Source organism: Canis lupus, chromosome 13, assembly GCF_011100685.1.
Source record: "Canis lupus familiaris isolate Mischka breed German Shepherd chromosome 13, alternate assembly UU_Cfam_GSD_1.0, whole genome shotgun sequence".
In the NCBI taxonomy this organism is placed as follows: domain Eukaryota; kingdom Metazoa; phylum Chordata; class Mammalia; order Carnivora; family Canidae; genus Canis; species Canis lupus.
Genome location: NC_049234.1, coordinates 1,038,718 through 1,054,631, shown reverse-complemented (window position 1 = coordinate 1,054,631; position 15,914 = coordinate 1,038,718). Strand labels below are relative to the sequence as shown.

General features: G+C 37.6%; 1 protein-coding gene and 1 non-coding gene across 2 annotated transcripts in view; both read left to right on the top strand.

Moving 5' to 3' along the window:
• Positions 1–15,914, top strand: part of STK3 (serine/threonine kinase 3) — a 375,979-nt gene that overhangs the window by 75,294 nt on the left and 284,771 nt on the right. The window lies entirely within an intron of this gene.
• LOC119865536 lies at positions 11,995–12,098 on the top strand. The gene has a single exon (XR_005369133.1). It is a non-coding gene; the product is annotated as a U6 spliceosomal RNA (small nuclear RNA).

Genomic DNA, 15,914 nt, shown 5'->3' with positions numbered 1-15,914 from the left:
GAGCCAGTGAACCAAGAATAGGAACGTGCTCCCTTGATCTTGCCTGACTCAATAGGGCCAATTAGCATTTTTATGAAGGGTCAGTATGGGTCTCTTTTGGAATCTTGAATCAAGAGCTGCCAGGGGGCACTTCTGCTGTCAAGTAAAGCAAGCCCACCTGAGAACTAAGCCAAAGTAGAAAAGGGATTGCTGAAAAGTAGAGAGATGGCCTTTGACTTACAGTTTTGAACCATTGCATCCCAACATATATGAAATCAGATTTCACAATCAAACTCACAATCATGTGAGATCTAACTTTTAAAAAAAAATCATTTATTTATTTTAGAGAGAGAGAGATTGAGAGTGGGGAGAGGCAGAGGGAGAGGGAGAGGGGCAAGCAGGGTCCTCGCTGAGAGTGGAGCCCTACTGATGGGTCTTGATCACAGGACCTAGAGATCACAACCCCAGCTGAAATCAAGAGTCAGTCACTCAATGGACTGCACCACCCAGGCACTCAGTGAGACCTAAGTTTTTATTCATTTGTAATCATGGGACAAAGATTGGTAACTGGAAGTGAAATATAGTATGTGTCAAGCTCTGAAATGTAGAACTGTCTGAGTTGAGGCGTAGTGAGAATTCTGTTCCTACCTGAGTACTGAACATCTGGGTTACAAGGTAGACGCAAATTAGACTATCATCTATTGTAGTTTGGAAACTTGACCACATGCCTCCTGTGGCTAGTGCTTTAGTGGCAGCAGAAAATGTCAAGATATTGGAGTTAGTGAATGACTTTTTGATGCTTTTAATAATATCAAGAAAAATAGCCTTCATTAAACAGTTAAACATATAATTAGCATATGTTCCAGCAATTCATTCCTAGATACTCTAAAGGATATGAAAATATGTTCACAAAAACCTGTATATGAATGTTTGTAACAACATTATTCATAATAGCCAAGAAGTAGAAATAATCCAAATGTCCATTGACTGATGAGTGGATAAACAAAATGTATATGCAAACAGTGAATATTATTCAGCAATAAAAAGAAGTGAAGTACTAATGCATGCTCTAACATGGATGAACCTTGAGAATATTATGCTGAATAAAAGAAGCCAACCATAAAGGACCATGCAGTGTATGATTTCATTTATATGAAATGTCCGCAATGGGGAAATCTATAGAGGAAGAATGTAGATTAGTAGTTTCCAGGGCTGGGAGGATGGAGTATTGGGAGCTGAGAGAGTGGGGTTTCTTTCTGGGGTAATGAAAGTGTTTTGGGATGCTTGGGTGGCTCAGTGGCTGAACGTCTGCCTTCAGCTCAGGGCAGGATCCTGGAGTTCCGGATCGAGTCCCACATCAGGCTCCCCGAGAGGAGCCTGCCTCTCCCTCTATCGATGTCTCTGCCTCTCTCTGTGTGTCTCCATGAATAAATCAATAAAATCTTTAAAACCAAAGTGTTTTAAAATTGATGTGGCAACAGATGTACAACTCTGTCAATATACTAAAAGCCTTTGGTGTGTATGCTTGAAATGGGTGAATTATGTGTTATGGAAATGATAATCTTAATGAAGTTTTTGTTTTGTTTTGTTTTGTTTTTAAGTGCAAGCTCTGGCCTCAACAACAGGCAGAAAGATGATACCATATGGCTTTACTGAGAGGCCCTTTCTGCCTGTAACCTGCAGTCTCAGATACCCAAGAGTCAGCTACTCATACACATTGGAGTAGTCTAAGAGTGCTATACGGTACTTGAAGCTGAAGCTAACATTAGTGAGAGTAAAAACAGAAGATGAGGAGTATGGTGGAAGATAAGACTGGCAAGGGTAGAAGCTTGACCCCTGATCCTTACCCAGACACTTCCTGCTGTTACCTCTCCGCTGGACAAAAGCAAGAATAATTCCACTGCTAAGAGAGAACCACAGGATGTAATCCAGAGGAATATTATGGGTCTTGGGGTTTTGGGCCACACTGAGGGACAGAAGGTAGGAAGAGTACAGTTAAACCAAGGACTAGGGGGATGGACAGACAAAGCCTATGGCAAAGAGAAAAAGTCACTAGGCTCAGGGATTAAGTTCAAGAATCATGATCCTGCCAGATCTCTGGTTTTGGTTACTAGTTCTTAGAGTTGATGATGCAAAAGAAGTATGTTGCCACGGCGGGGTGTTTGCTCTTTCTGCCTGCAGTATAGATATATACTATAGAGTGGAGACTGGAAGTTGGTTTCCCATTTTCAAATAAGAGCTTTTGTTGAAATTTTCTGTTTTATCTCATATATTGGAATATTGAATATGTTGGGGGTAGCTATATTTCTTATTTATCCATAGGTTGCTAAATGATGAGTCATCTGGACCTGAAATCCTGGTCTTTAGAGCATTATATGCTAATTGGATGAATTTTGGAGTTTCTTCTTTTGAGGAGGAAGAAAGTGTGTATTCATTTGTGAAAGAGGAACTTGTGTTGTCATAGGGAGGGACACTTTTTAAAATGAATGTACAGGGGAGCTTGGGTGGCTCAGTTGCTTAAATGTCTGACTCTTCATTTCGACTCAGGTCATGATCTTAGAGTTGTGATATGGAGCCCCACATTGGGTACACTGGGTGTCGAGCCTGCTCAAAATTGCCTCTGCCCACTTGAGTGGCTCAGTCAGTTGAGCGTCTGAATCTTGGTTTTGGCTCAGAGGGTGATCTCAGGGTTGTGGGATTGAGCCCCATGTCAGGCTCTGTGCTCAGTGTGAAGTCTCTCCTTCTCTCCCTTTTCCTCTGCCCCTCTCTCTGCTCTCTCTCTCTCAAATAAAATAAACTTTAAAATTAAAAAAAAAATTATCTCCTTCCCTTTCCCTCTCCCCTCCCCATCCTTCTCTCTCTAAAAAGGAATTTGAATGTATAGAAATAAGTGTGTGTGTGTGTGTGTGTGTGTGTGTGTGAGAGAGAGAGAGAGAGAGCGAGCGTGTGTAGTATGCTCAGTAGTTTAGACATGGAGCATAATTTTTCTATTTTGGAGCAGCCTGACCAACATCTGGTGGGCATATGATACATGCCCTTCCATACTCTGGTCATAGGTGCATCGCATTTAAGGCAATTAGGATCATTATTTTGGTAGAATTTATATACTTTCTGGGGGAGAAAAGATTCCCTTCTCCTTATGATATCTCAATTAACCTGTAAACTTGAAGCTACTGGGAGCTATTTTTGCTCCCATTTTTCAGAGAATCTGCCAGAGAAAGAATCTAATAGAGAGGAAAGGCAAGAAAGCAAAGATTGATATATATTTTGTTCTTTATGGCATCCTCAGCAGTAATAACAGTGTCTGGCACATAATATTCAGTAAATGTTTGTTGAATGAATAAAATCAGAACTGAAAAATAGGGAGAGAGAGAGAATGATGGTAACATGGTTTGAACTTTGGGCTCCAGTTGTGCCAACTGTACTCCTTCAACTTCCCAAGTACATTAGTCAATAAATTCCCTTTATTTTTTAAATCAATGTGGCAGATATTAAAAATTGACTCACCTTAGTAAGACTCCAAGGCCATACTAGCATGATTTTGTGTACTCCAGAGGCTAGAAAACTAAAGTCCACATTACTCAGATGCCTTTGCTGGTGATGTGCACTCACCAAATAGATGTATCTGAATGAGATTTGAAAGGGGGATACTCACAGTATCATGGAGGGGCTCTCCTGGCAGGACAGTGGCAGAAGCATTTTGATACTTATGACAGAAGCTCTGATGTCTGGTTAGTCCCTAGCTCTGTGATCAGCAAGGATGGCAGCAATTTCCTGGTCTGGCAGCTTTCATGATCATGATAGAAGCAGCAAGTCTTCATCTAAGTTAACAGTGATGTAGCTGCTGAAGCAGTAGCTTCACTGAGGCAATTTTATTTTATTTTTTAAAAGATCTTATTTACTTATTCATGAGGAACACAGAAAGAGAGACAGAGGGAGAAGCAGGTTCCCTCTGGGGAGCCCGATGCAGGACTCTATCCCAGGACCTGGGGATCACTCCCCGAGCCAAGTGCAGACACTCAAGGCAGAGGGAGAGGGAAAAGTAAACTCTTGGTTGAATGAGGAGCCTGACATGGAGCTTGATCCCAGAACCCGGGATCATGACCTGAGCCAAAGACAGATGTTTAACCAACTGAGCCACCAGGGTGCCCCTGAGGCAGATTTTAGATGTAGCTTCAGGAGTTGTTCTCAAAGTCCAGCCTGTTACTACAAGTCTTTTGATCATTCTGTAGGAAGTTAATAGTCTTTAGTAAATATTGCTCTCCTTAAACTGGCTCAAGTGGACTGTTTTCTACAAGGAAACTCTAGCCACTACAACAAATTTGATTTTCTGTCAGTAGCAACTGCAAGAGTCCAGCAAAATTTTGTAGAAATTCTGAAGGTAAAAACCACAAAGGAGCAGAAATAATTAAACTAAGAGAAAATTTCCAAGTATATAAATAAGGGAAATGGTATTATCAGTGAAAAAAAAATAACAGACTGGCCTCAGACCTTTGTACAACACCAAATATCACGAAACAATAAAGCAATATCCATAGAAACTTGAGGGTGGGAATGCTGCCATTTATGTGTAATGTCAAACAAATGGCATTCTCAGATGTAAACAATCTCAGAGTCAGACCATTTATATGCCCTGTCTCAAAAATTTCTCAAGATGGGCTTTCTTGCAGAGAAAGCGAAACTAAAGAATAAAAAATAAAAAATAAAAAAAAAGAATTTGTAACAGAAACAAAAACAAAACCTACTGACATTAAATAAAACCAAGTAGACATATAAAAATAAAATTCATAAATATAAAAGTGAGTGCAACACAAAAACAAACATGAAGAAGATTTATGATTTTTTAATAGGAAGGTATATCTATTATGACTCTTTGCAAGCTGTAGAAATGAACTCTGAGCAAAGACAAGAATTCATCAGAGGGCTCTGGGGTAGCCACAGAATCAAAAGAAAAAGGCGGAATCATCAAGTATCAGAAAGGAGAGGAATCAGAGCAAGTCCAGGGATCCAGAAGAAACTAATGGACAATCTCAAGTCATTGAGGCTGAGATGCCCTGCTACAACCATTATTGGCTTTTTCAGGTGAAAGCAAAGTGTTTCTGGTTTACTCTGATCATTTAGAATGTGGGAAAGAGCATTTTAGAAAATGTCACTGTGAAAATGTCAATGTTCTGTCACTGTGTTCTGGTGCCTGAGACTGTAGCATTTTGTCCCATGTGTATGTGGAGCAGCACTTACATCTAGGATCCCCATGCAATCATGTCAGCCATTGTCATTCTTCAAGACTGTGGGGATATTTTCAGCCTTCTAGCAGCCTTTCCCTCACATTTCATTGGTCAGAATGGCATCATATTCCCATTCCTAAACCAATTAATGCAAGGAGAATGGAATTATTTAGCTTTGGGTTTAGTCTAATTAAAATTCACCCTTGGGTACTGGGGAGGAGTTCAGTCTCCTTGAGGCACATGGTTGTCTTATAACTTTAAAATAGAAAAGGCATTGTGTTGAGCAAGTAAAAACAGCTGTTGGGTAAGCCACAAACAGTGGCATTAGTATCTGAAATTCCCTCAGGGAACAGTATTGCCTTTGATTTACTATTTTAATAGGGGGAGGGAACTCTAGTATCTTCCATTTTGTTCTTCTTACCATAATAGGGAAAATATCTGGGAATTTTTGCCAGTTGTTGAGAATATTCTATTCAACACAGGAACTGGAAAAAATCCACAGAATGCATAGGTTTAGAGTTTGTGTCAAACTTCATTCATTTTACCCGACCCAGGTATATCCTTACTCTGATAGGTAAGTCTCAGTGAATTTCTGTGTGCCATAAATTACTGTCAGCTCAGAGCTAATGTCTAAAAGTTTCCAAAAGCCATCCTCTTAAATGACCTTTAAGAATATTTAGGGGTGGGGATCCCTGGGTGGCTCAGCGGTTTGGCCCCTGCCTTTGACCCAGGGTGGGATCCTGGAGTCCCGGGATCGAGTCCCATGTCAGGCTCCCAGCATGGAGCCTGCTTCTCCCTCTGCCTGTGTCTCTACACCTCTCTCTCTCTCTCTCTCTCTCTGTCTATGTCTATCATGAATAAACAAATAAAATCTTTTAAAAAAAAGAATATTTAGGGGTGAAATCAAAGAATCATCTTCTACTGTTATGGTACTAGTCTCTGCTCAAGCAAGATGCTGTAGATCTGCAGTTTCAGCTCTGGAAATTGGGTGAGGAATCATGACTCTCTATTTTCTTGGCTCAGATCAGACCCTATTCAGCTTACCTAGGGTATTTTGATTACACAAATTAAGTAAGACTTTAGTGAGAAACATACAGAGACATAGCTAGAGATCTCTGAAAGTGAAATCATTCTGATTATGGAGTTGGTCTTCCTGCCTATTGTAATCATGCACACTTTGCCTCTGGTTGTTGATGGAGGCTTTCTCACTTCTGCAATCCCAAGATTCTCCCTTCCCAAATGAAACTAGGGAACATATTTCAATTGCAACATTTCCCAATAGCAATTTTGACATTCAGAAAATAGTGAAGCATTAAAAGAAAAAGGACACTGGAATTTCCCTCAGAAATACAGATCTTAAGGTCTTGGGGAAAGAATAGTCATTCCAGTCCTTCTTGGGGCAACAGTTATGGGTATATAAGCAGGACACTCATAATGGATTTATTCCAGCATTCCTATCTCAAGGAGTCATTAATTTCCTTCCTATATCTATGCCAAGTGATTTTTGGCATCTCCACTTTCTTTAATGAGGGCCAATGTTGGAGCCTGATTTGCTTTATCCATCCCAGTTAGATCCCCAACTGCTTGAGCCAGCACTTTGAATGTAGTGCTCCTGGTAAGTGCATCCACACTGACAAATTCAGTCCAATCTAAAATTATATTTCACTCTTCTTGGTTGTATGCTTTCAAAATATATTCCGCAAAAATGTCAACAGTAGTTTCTTTTTTTTTTTTTTTAAAGTAGCAAATCTTCTGCAATCCTTACAATGTAAAAACCTTCTCTTGGCAAAAGCAGAGTCCTGGCCAACCATATGAGGCAGATGTTATTGCCTGTTCATGTCTCTTATGTGCTCACTGCAACATTAATTGAAGGACTCATTGTGTTTATTATTTAAAAAAATTTTAACTTGAGTACAGTAGACACACAGTATTACATTAGTTTCAGCTATACAACATAGTGATTCAACACCTCTCTATGTTATGCTATGCTCACCCCAAGTGTAGCAACCATCTAGCACCATTCAATGCTGTTGGATTATCATTGACTATGTTCCCTATGCTGTGCCTTTTATCTCCATGACTTATTCATTCCATAACTGGAAACCTGCATCTCCCACTCCTCTTCAACTATTTTGCTTATCCTCTCAACTCTCTTTCCTCTGGCAACCATTAGTTTATTTTCTGTATTTATAGGTCTGGTTCTGCTTTTTGTTTATTTACTTATTTGTTATGTTTTTTAGATTCCACATATGAATGAAATCACATAGTATTTGTCATCTTAGTCTGACTTATTTCACTTAGCATTATACCCTCTTGGTCCATCCATGTTGTCAAAAATGGCATGATCTCATCCTTTTTATGGCTATGTAATATTCCATCATGTATAGCTCACACACACACACACATATATATATATACCATATATTATAAATATGTATACCACACACGTATATATGCCATATATAATACATGGTGTATATATACCACATCTTCTTTATTATTTGTCTATCAATGGATACTTTGGTTGCTTCTGTACATTGGCTATTCTGAATAATGTTGCAATAAACATAGGGCTGCAAATATCTTTTTAAATTAATGTTTTTATTTTCTTTGGATAAATCCCCAGTAGTGGATAGTGGAAATCCTAGATCATAGATCTTTCTTTTTTCTTTCTTTCTTTCTTTCTTTCTTTCTTTCTTTCTTTCTTTCTTTCTTTCTTTCTTTCTTTCTTCTTTCTTTCTTTCTTTCTTTCTTTTCTTTCTTTCTTCTTTCTTCTTTCTTTCTTTTTAAAAGATTTTATTTATTTATTCATGAGAGACAGAGAGGCAAAGACACAGGCAGAAGGAGAAGCAGGCTCCATGCAGGGAGCCTGATGTGTGACTCGATCCCGGGACTCTAGGATCATGCCATGGGCCGAAGGCAGGCGCTAAACCACTGAGACCCAGGGATCCCCAATATTTCTATCTTTAATTTTTGAAGGAACCTCCATACTGTTTTCCACAGTGGCTACACTGATATACATTTCCACCAGCAGTGCACGAGAGTTCCTTTTTTCTCTATGTCCTCACCAACACTTTTTATTGCTTGTCTTTTCAATTTTAGCCATTCTGACAGGTGTAAAGTGATATCTCATTGTGGATTTGATTTGCATATCACTGATAATTAGTGATGTTGAGCATCTTTTCATGTGTTTATTGGCCATCTGTAGGTCTTCTTTGTAAATATGTCTATTCAAGTCCTCTGCCCATTTTTAAAATTGGATTATTTGGTTTTTTTTTTTGTTTGTTTTGGTGTTGAGTTGTATAAGTTATTTACATATTTTGGATATTAATCCCTTATTGGATATATCATTTGCAAATATCTTCTCCCATTTGGTAGATTGACTTTTTGTTTGTTGATGGTTTCTGTTGCTGTATAAAAGCCTTTTATTTTGATGTAGTCCCATAGTTTTTTGTTTTGTTTTGTTTCCCTTGGCAGAGGAGACATATCTAGGAAAATGTTGCTATGGCCAATGTCAAAGAAATTACTGCGTATGTTCTTTTCTAGGATTTTTATGGTTTCAGGTTTCATATTTAGGTCTTTAATTCATTTTGAGTTTGTGTGTATAGTGTTAGAAAATGGATGACTTATTGTATTTAAAGTGCCAGGAATGGTGTGGACAAAATATGTTAAGAGCATTCCCCCAAAATCCATTTCCAATGGATAGTGGAAAGTGTTAGAGTAGAAAGTGTTAAAATCACTTAAGGATCCTTTGTAAAATGTATATATCTACTCCTATCTCCAGGGACAAATCAGAATGGTGCTGGAGATTGGGTTAGGGAGGTAATGCGTATTAGAAAAGCTCTTTAGGGATGCCTGGGTGGCTCAGTGGTTGAGTGTCTGCATTTGGCTTGGGGAGTGATTCCCAGGTCCTGGGATAGAGTCCTGCATCAGGCTCCCCAGAGGGAGCCTGCTTCTCCCTCTGCCTCTCTCTCTGTGTCTCTCATGAATAACTAAATAAAATCTTAAAAAAAAAAAAAAAAAAGAATGGGTTGAGTTCCATCTTTGGGTTAACTGTCCAGAACAGGAGCAAGAAACATCATGCCACATCCATCCATCAGTTGACCCAATTAAACAAAAGCAGGAACTGGAAGTTTGAGGATACCATGAGAGTGGAAACCTCCCTGGGACTCTGTAGAAATTGTAAGCAGAATTTTGCTCCCACAAACTAGGTAGTGTGCATTTGAAACAATCTTTTCTGGGGTTTAAAGTCTTGATTTGAAAATCCTGAATAAATGTTAGTAGGTCAATTCTAACTACATATTAAAATAACAATCTGCATTGACCAAATAGTATTCACCTAGGAATATAAGTGTTTCAAAATTTGGAAAATTATTAGGATATGTTAAGGATAATAAGGAAAATGATCACTTAATGATCACTTAGTGATAGCTGAATGGCATCTGATATAATTAAATACTAATTTCTTTAAGTAAAAAAAGTCTTTAAGCAATATAGAAGGTATATACTTCTTTACTGTGATTTTAAAACAATCTTTTAAACTGTCATGATTGTACTTTTTGTTAAATACAGTCATATTCTTCTGGAAATTTTATCTAACTTATAAAAAGGCAGAAAACAAATAAGAATTGTAAATTTTAGAAAGTGACAATATTATTAATAGTCATAGATAAAATGATCGAAAATATAGGAGGCCCAAGCTGATTGTGAATAATGTTAACAAGGTAGACCTACATGAATAAAATTGATAGCAATGAACAGGGCTACACCATGTCCCTTTTAAGAAAATTGACCATTTTATTTTATTTTATTTTATTTTAGACTTTATATATTTATTTGAGAGAGCAGAGCAAGAGAGACAGCACACATGAGCAGAGGTGGGCAGGGAAAAGCAACTCCCCCTGAGTGGGGCTCATCTTAGGACCCCGGGATTGCAACCTGCATCGTGAAGGCCGACACTTAACCAAATGAGCTACCCAGGTGCCCTGCAAAGTTAGCCATTTTAAGATGTTGGTATTTCCCAAAGTCAGTTTATAGGTTCATTTCCAGTTGGTTTCTTATTTGTTTGGCTCCTGGAATTTGAAAAGGTGATTTTATTTTACTTTTTAAGATTTTATTCATTTATTTGAGAGAGAGAGAGAGAGAGAGAGAGACACACACACACACACACACACACACACACACACGGAGGGAGAGGGAGAGGGAGAGGGAGCATGAGCAGGGGGAGGGGCAGAAGGAGAGGGAAAACTATACTCTTGGTTGAGTGAGGAGCCTGACACGGGGCTTGATCCCAGGACCCAGGATCATGACCTGAGCTAAAGACAGATGTTTAACCAACTGAGCCACCCAGGTGCCCATGAGAAGGTGATTTTAAAGTTCATTTGGAATGATGAAAACACTGTAATAGCAAAGACAGAGATGAATAATCTGAGTATGAGGGGTAATTTATCCTATCAGAATTAAAATAGAGTACAAATGCAGAGCGGTGAGATGGAAAGAATATGGGCTTTAAAAAAAAAAAGATTTTATTTATTTATTCATGAGAGACACACACACAGAGAGAGGCAGAGACACAGGCAGAGGGAAGAGAACCAGGCTCCATGCAGGGACCCCGATGTGGGACTCGGTCCCAGGACTCTGGGGTTAATGCCCTGACCCGAAGGCTGATGCTCAACCACTGAGGCACCCAGGTGTCCTGTATTAGTGGTTTCTGAAGAAGATTCTCGGGAAGTGCCATAAGCACTTCTGCTTACATCTTATTGGCTAGATAAGCCAATTCTAACTGCAAGGGAGGCTGAGGCTGGGAAATGTGTCTAGCTAAATTTGGTATTCTATCACTGTGTAAGAAGGGGAGAATGGATTTCATGGGACAGCTAACAGTCTCAGCCACAGGTGGATAATCCCTACTGATATTTTCAAATTGGGGTAAAATGCTCATAACATAAAATTTATCATCTTAACCATTTTAAAAAAGATTTTATTTATTGGGGGGGGGGACAAGCAGACTCCCTACTGAGCAAGGAGCCTGACTCAAGGCTTGATCCCAGGGCCCTGAGATCATGGACCTGAGCCGAAATCAAGAGTCAGATGCTTAACTGACTGAGGCACCCGGATGCTCCCATCTTAGCCATTTTTAAATGTACAATTGAGTGGTATTAAATACATTCACAATGTCATACAACCATCAATCCCTATTGATTTTTGAATGAATCTTCAAACATATTTACTTATTTTTTTATAAATGAAGTCATTCTGATTGTTTATCAACTGCTTTGTCCTCCACTTAATTCTCTAAGAGATCTTTCCATGTCAGTAAGTGTAGAACCAGTTAATTCCTAACAGCTTTATTTCTTTTTTTTTTTTTTTTTTTTAACAGCTTTATTTCTGCCATAATATAGCCTTTACTTGACCTTTTCATTTAGGTTATTTCCAATTTTCTTCCTAATTTAAACAATGCTATAATGGAACCCTGTACATCTGTATATGAATATATGTGTAACTATTTTTGTTGGAAAGATTCTTAGAAATGGGATTGCTTGTTCAAAGCATATAGGCATTTGTATTTTACAAGATACTATAAAATTATCCTCCAACAAGTCTTTAATAATTTTATATTTCCAAATAAGTAAACGCAAATATCTTTTTGAGAGCAGTTTTTTTGACAGTGATATGCCAAAAGCCTTAAACTGCTCATGCTTCTTGTCCCATTAATTTTGTTTGTGGACATCATCTCAGAAAATAGTTCTAAAACATAAAACAAATTCTATACAAATATGTACATTGTAACATCGTGCTTGCTTTGGCAGCACGTATACTAAAGTTGGAATGATACGGAGATTAGCATGGTCCCTATGCAACGGTGACATGCAAATTCATGAAGCGCTCCGTATTTTTTATTTATTTATTTATTTATTTATTTATTTATTTATTTATTTATTTATTATGATAGAGAGAGAGAGAGAAAGGCAGAGACACAGGCAGAGGGAGAAGCAGGCTCCATGCAGGGAGCCTGACACGGGACTCAATCCCGGGACTCCAGGATCACGCCCTGGGCCAAAGACAGGTGCTAAACCGCTGAGCCACCCAGGGATCCCCCGTATTTTTTTTAAAATGTGCTTTGTAACATTATATATAATTGTGAAAAACAGGATACAACCTAAATTTTAAAAATGGAGCATGTAAATTATTCTAAAGGCCTGTGTAGCAATTATAATGATAATTGCAAAGACTGTTGAATAACATGGGAAAATGCTTATGGCATAATGTTGCTTGAAAATGGCAAGATTTAATTTAAAGCTTAATCAAAATGTTCAAAACAATTGTGTTTTGGATGTATGCCTATTGGGATGCTAGGTGGCTCAGTGATTGTCTGCCTTCAGCCCAGGGAGTGATCCTGGGGTCCTGGGATTGAGTCCTGCATCAGGCTCCCTGCAGGGAGCTTGCTTGTCCCTCTGCCTCTTTCTCTGTGTCTCTCATATATAAATAGAAAAATAGAAATAAATAGAAAAATATTTTAAAAAAGAAAAAAAAAGGATGTATACCTATTGATAGTACTTTTTAAAAACCTACCTTAATACTGTTTATTACCCACTCTTTCTTGAATGAAGATTATATCTTTCTAAGTAAAATATATTTGATAATAACACTTAGGAAAGTGTTCTGTACCTGTTGATACAGAACAGGTAGGTACTCTGATGACTATCCCTGAAGCATTTTATTAAAAGGAGCTAATGAAAAATACAGCATAACAAACATCTTGGGATCATCCTGGCTTTATGCACACATATACTTCTCATCCTAAACAAAATTGTGAAGGAAGGAAAATCAGTGTTTGTTTTCCACCTCTTGCACCACCTTCCCTTTAACTCCCAGATTGTATATTCTGGTTTCCATTCCCCAAGAATCTTGCTTTCTGATCACTGCTACTGTGTTAACGAGTAATAGCATTCAGAAGTATTTACATTTTATAAGATCTGACACGTAAAAATAAGAAAATTCATGTAAAGCCTTTAGCATAAAGAAAGTGTTCAGTCTGTGTTGATGATGACGGTGGTGATGTACTGACCATGGAAAGGTCTTTAATAATAAAATGGGTCTTTGTGGGAAGTGATTATCTTCCATTATGACACTATCAAAAATATTTAGAGCATGCCTGAAATCTCTTTCTCCTTAAAGAAAAAAAGCTTATGATATATCCATAATCTGTGATAATACCAGAGCAAACTATAACGATAACAATACTCCAATCTTTCTTAAATCTATTTATATTTTCAACCTATGATTGTATGGATTAGTGAATTCCTGTTATAAAACAGTGGCACTTTCTTTTAGTACTATTAACATTGCTTCTTAGAGCTTGAAGAAGCATCCTCTCTTGTTAAATTCTTAAATCTGTGAAGTAAATTTAAATGAAACTTATCCATATATTTGATGCTTGCCATGACTTTATACATTAAAACATATGAGGCTGTTTATTTCCTTCTAGGCACTATGCCTAGAATTTGGTGCCCTCAGGTGAGTGGTTGAACTTGGACATGACTGCATGCCAAAAGCTAGGCTTCCTCCAGCTGTGGACAACTAAAGCTTACAACCTAAACTTTTCCACAACTGTATTTTTCCTGCAAAAATAATCACTCCACAAACTTAGAGTTGATATTAGCTAGCTACTAATTACCAGTCCTTAAATTTTAAGGAAAGATGAAATTCTACAGGAGTTTTTAAAATATGCCTAATCTTAATGCCATTGAGTGTCTTCTTGAATACACTTCAATGGCGTGGCAGTGGAATCTAATTCTGTTTCTATTTTAGTGCTTCACTAAGTCTTTTCCTGGAGTCCAAAAGCATTTGGAACTTGTATACATTTCCAAATCTGATTCCAGCTCTCTTTGTTTACATATTTCCTCTTATAGACCAAGTCTTTGGGTCCTACCTTTCCCACCCAAAGAAGCTTATCAAGATATTTCCATAAACAAAAGTAGTGATTGTTTTCATTCTACTTCACTAAGTTCTGTATTAGGCTTTGCAGCATAGTTTCCAGCTTGTCTTTCATTGGCTTCCTGAAGTCTTGAAGCACCTATGCATGTTTTGATCTTACATTTTTGATAAAGTGAAGTTGCTCTCAAGGTCCATCATATACTCTCTCTACTGCTCTCCTCCCTTTCCCCTTTTCCTTCTCTGTTCCTTCCCTTTTCTTTCCCAAATGGATGACTTATAAACACTACTGTTGCTTTATCTGCATTTCCCTGATTATTGGTAGGGTTGAGCATCTTTTCATGTTTACTAACTATTTGAATTTCTTCTATGATTTTATAAGTTTAGATGTTTTACCCATTTGTCTGTTTAGATTGTCTTACCCTAGTCAGTTTCTTTGTATATCATTGTATTCTAGATATTAATTCTTCATCTAATATGTATGAAGATACTTCTGTTTCATTCCATTAAGTATCTACTCACCTGATTATTATCTTTCTTCTTATGAATATTTTCAATTCTTATGTAGTCAAATCTTCAAGCTTCAAGAGGCAAATCTTTCTGCTTTCTGAGTTTTGCATTTTTCTTATCAGATCTTCTAGCTTGTGATTATAAAAATATTCTCTTTTTTAAATTTACATTTTACATGGTTACCATACAGTGCAATATTAGTTTCTGGAGTAGAATTCGGTGATTTATCGCTTACATACCACACCCAGTGCTAATCACAAGTGCCCTCTTTAATACCTATCATCCAACTAGGGCATCCCCACCCATCTTCCTCTATCGTCCCTCAGTTTGTTCTCTATCATTAAGAGTCTCTATGGTTTGTTTCCCTCTCTCTTTCTCCCCTTTCCATATGTTCATCTGTTTTCCTTCTTAAATGCCACAAATAAGTGGTATTTGTCTTTCTCTGGCTGACTTATTTCACTTAGCATAATGCCCTCTAGTTCCATCTACGTCATTGTAAATGGCAAGATTTCATTATTTTTGATGGCTGAGTAATATTTCATTGTATCTATAAATATATACCACATATTCTTTATCCATTCATCAGTTGATGGACATTTGGGGTCTCTCCATAGTTTGGCTATTGTTGACAAGGCTGCTATAAGCAGCACGTACACTTTTGAATCAGTGTTTTTGTATCCTTTGGGTAAATACCTATTAGTGCAATTGCTGGGCCACAGAGTAGATAGAGTGGTTTTTGAGGAAACTCTATACTGTTTTCCCGAGTGGCTGCACCAGTTTGTATTCTCACCAATAGTGCAAGAGGGTTCCCTTTCTCTGCATCCTTGCTAACACCTACCTGTTATTTCTTGTGTTGTTAATTAAAATATTAAAATATTTTCTTATGTGCTCTTCTAAAATATGTTTTGGAGGTCTTTAATGTGTTTTAAAATGTTTTTAAAATAAACTTTAAGTCTTAGAATAATTTTAGATTTACAAAGAAGTTGTTAAAGTAGTATAGAGTTCTCATATACCCCGAACCCAATCTCCTTGTTATTAACATCTTACATTAGCTTGGTACATTTGTCACAATTAATGAGCCGATATTGATGTCATTATTAATTGACAGATTTCCTGAAGTTTTTACTTAATATCCTTTTTCTGTTATAGGACTCCCAACATATTTAGGATACCTCATTACACTTATGTCTTTATGTCACCTTAGCCTCGCCTGACCTATGACATTTTCTCAGACTTTAATTGTTTTTGATGATTATCTTAATAGTTTTG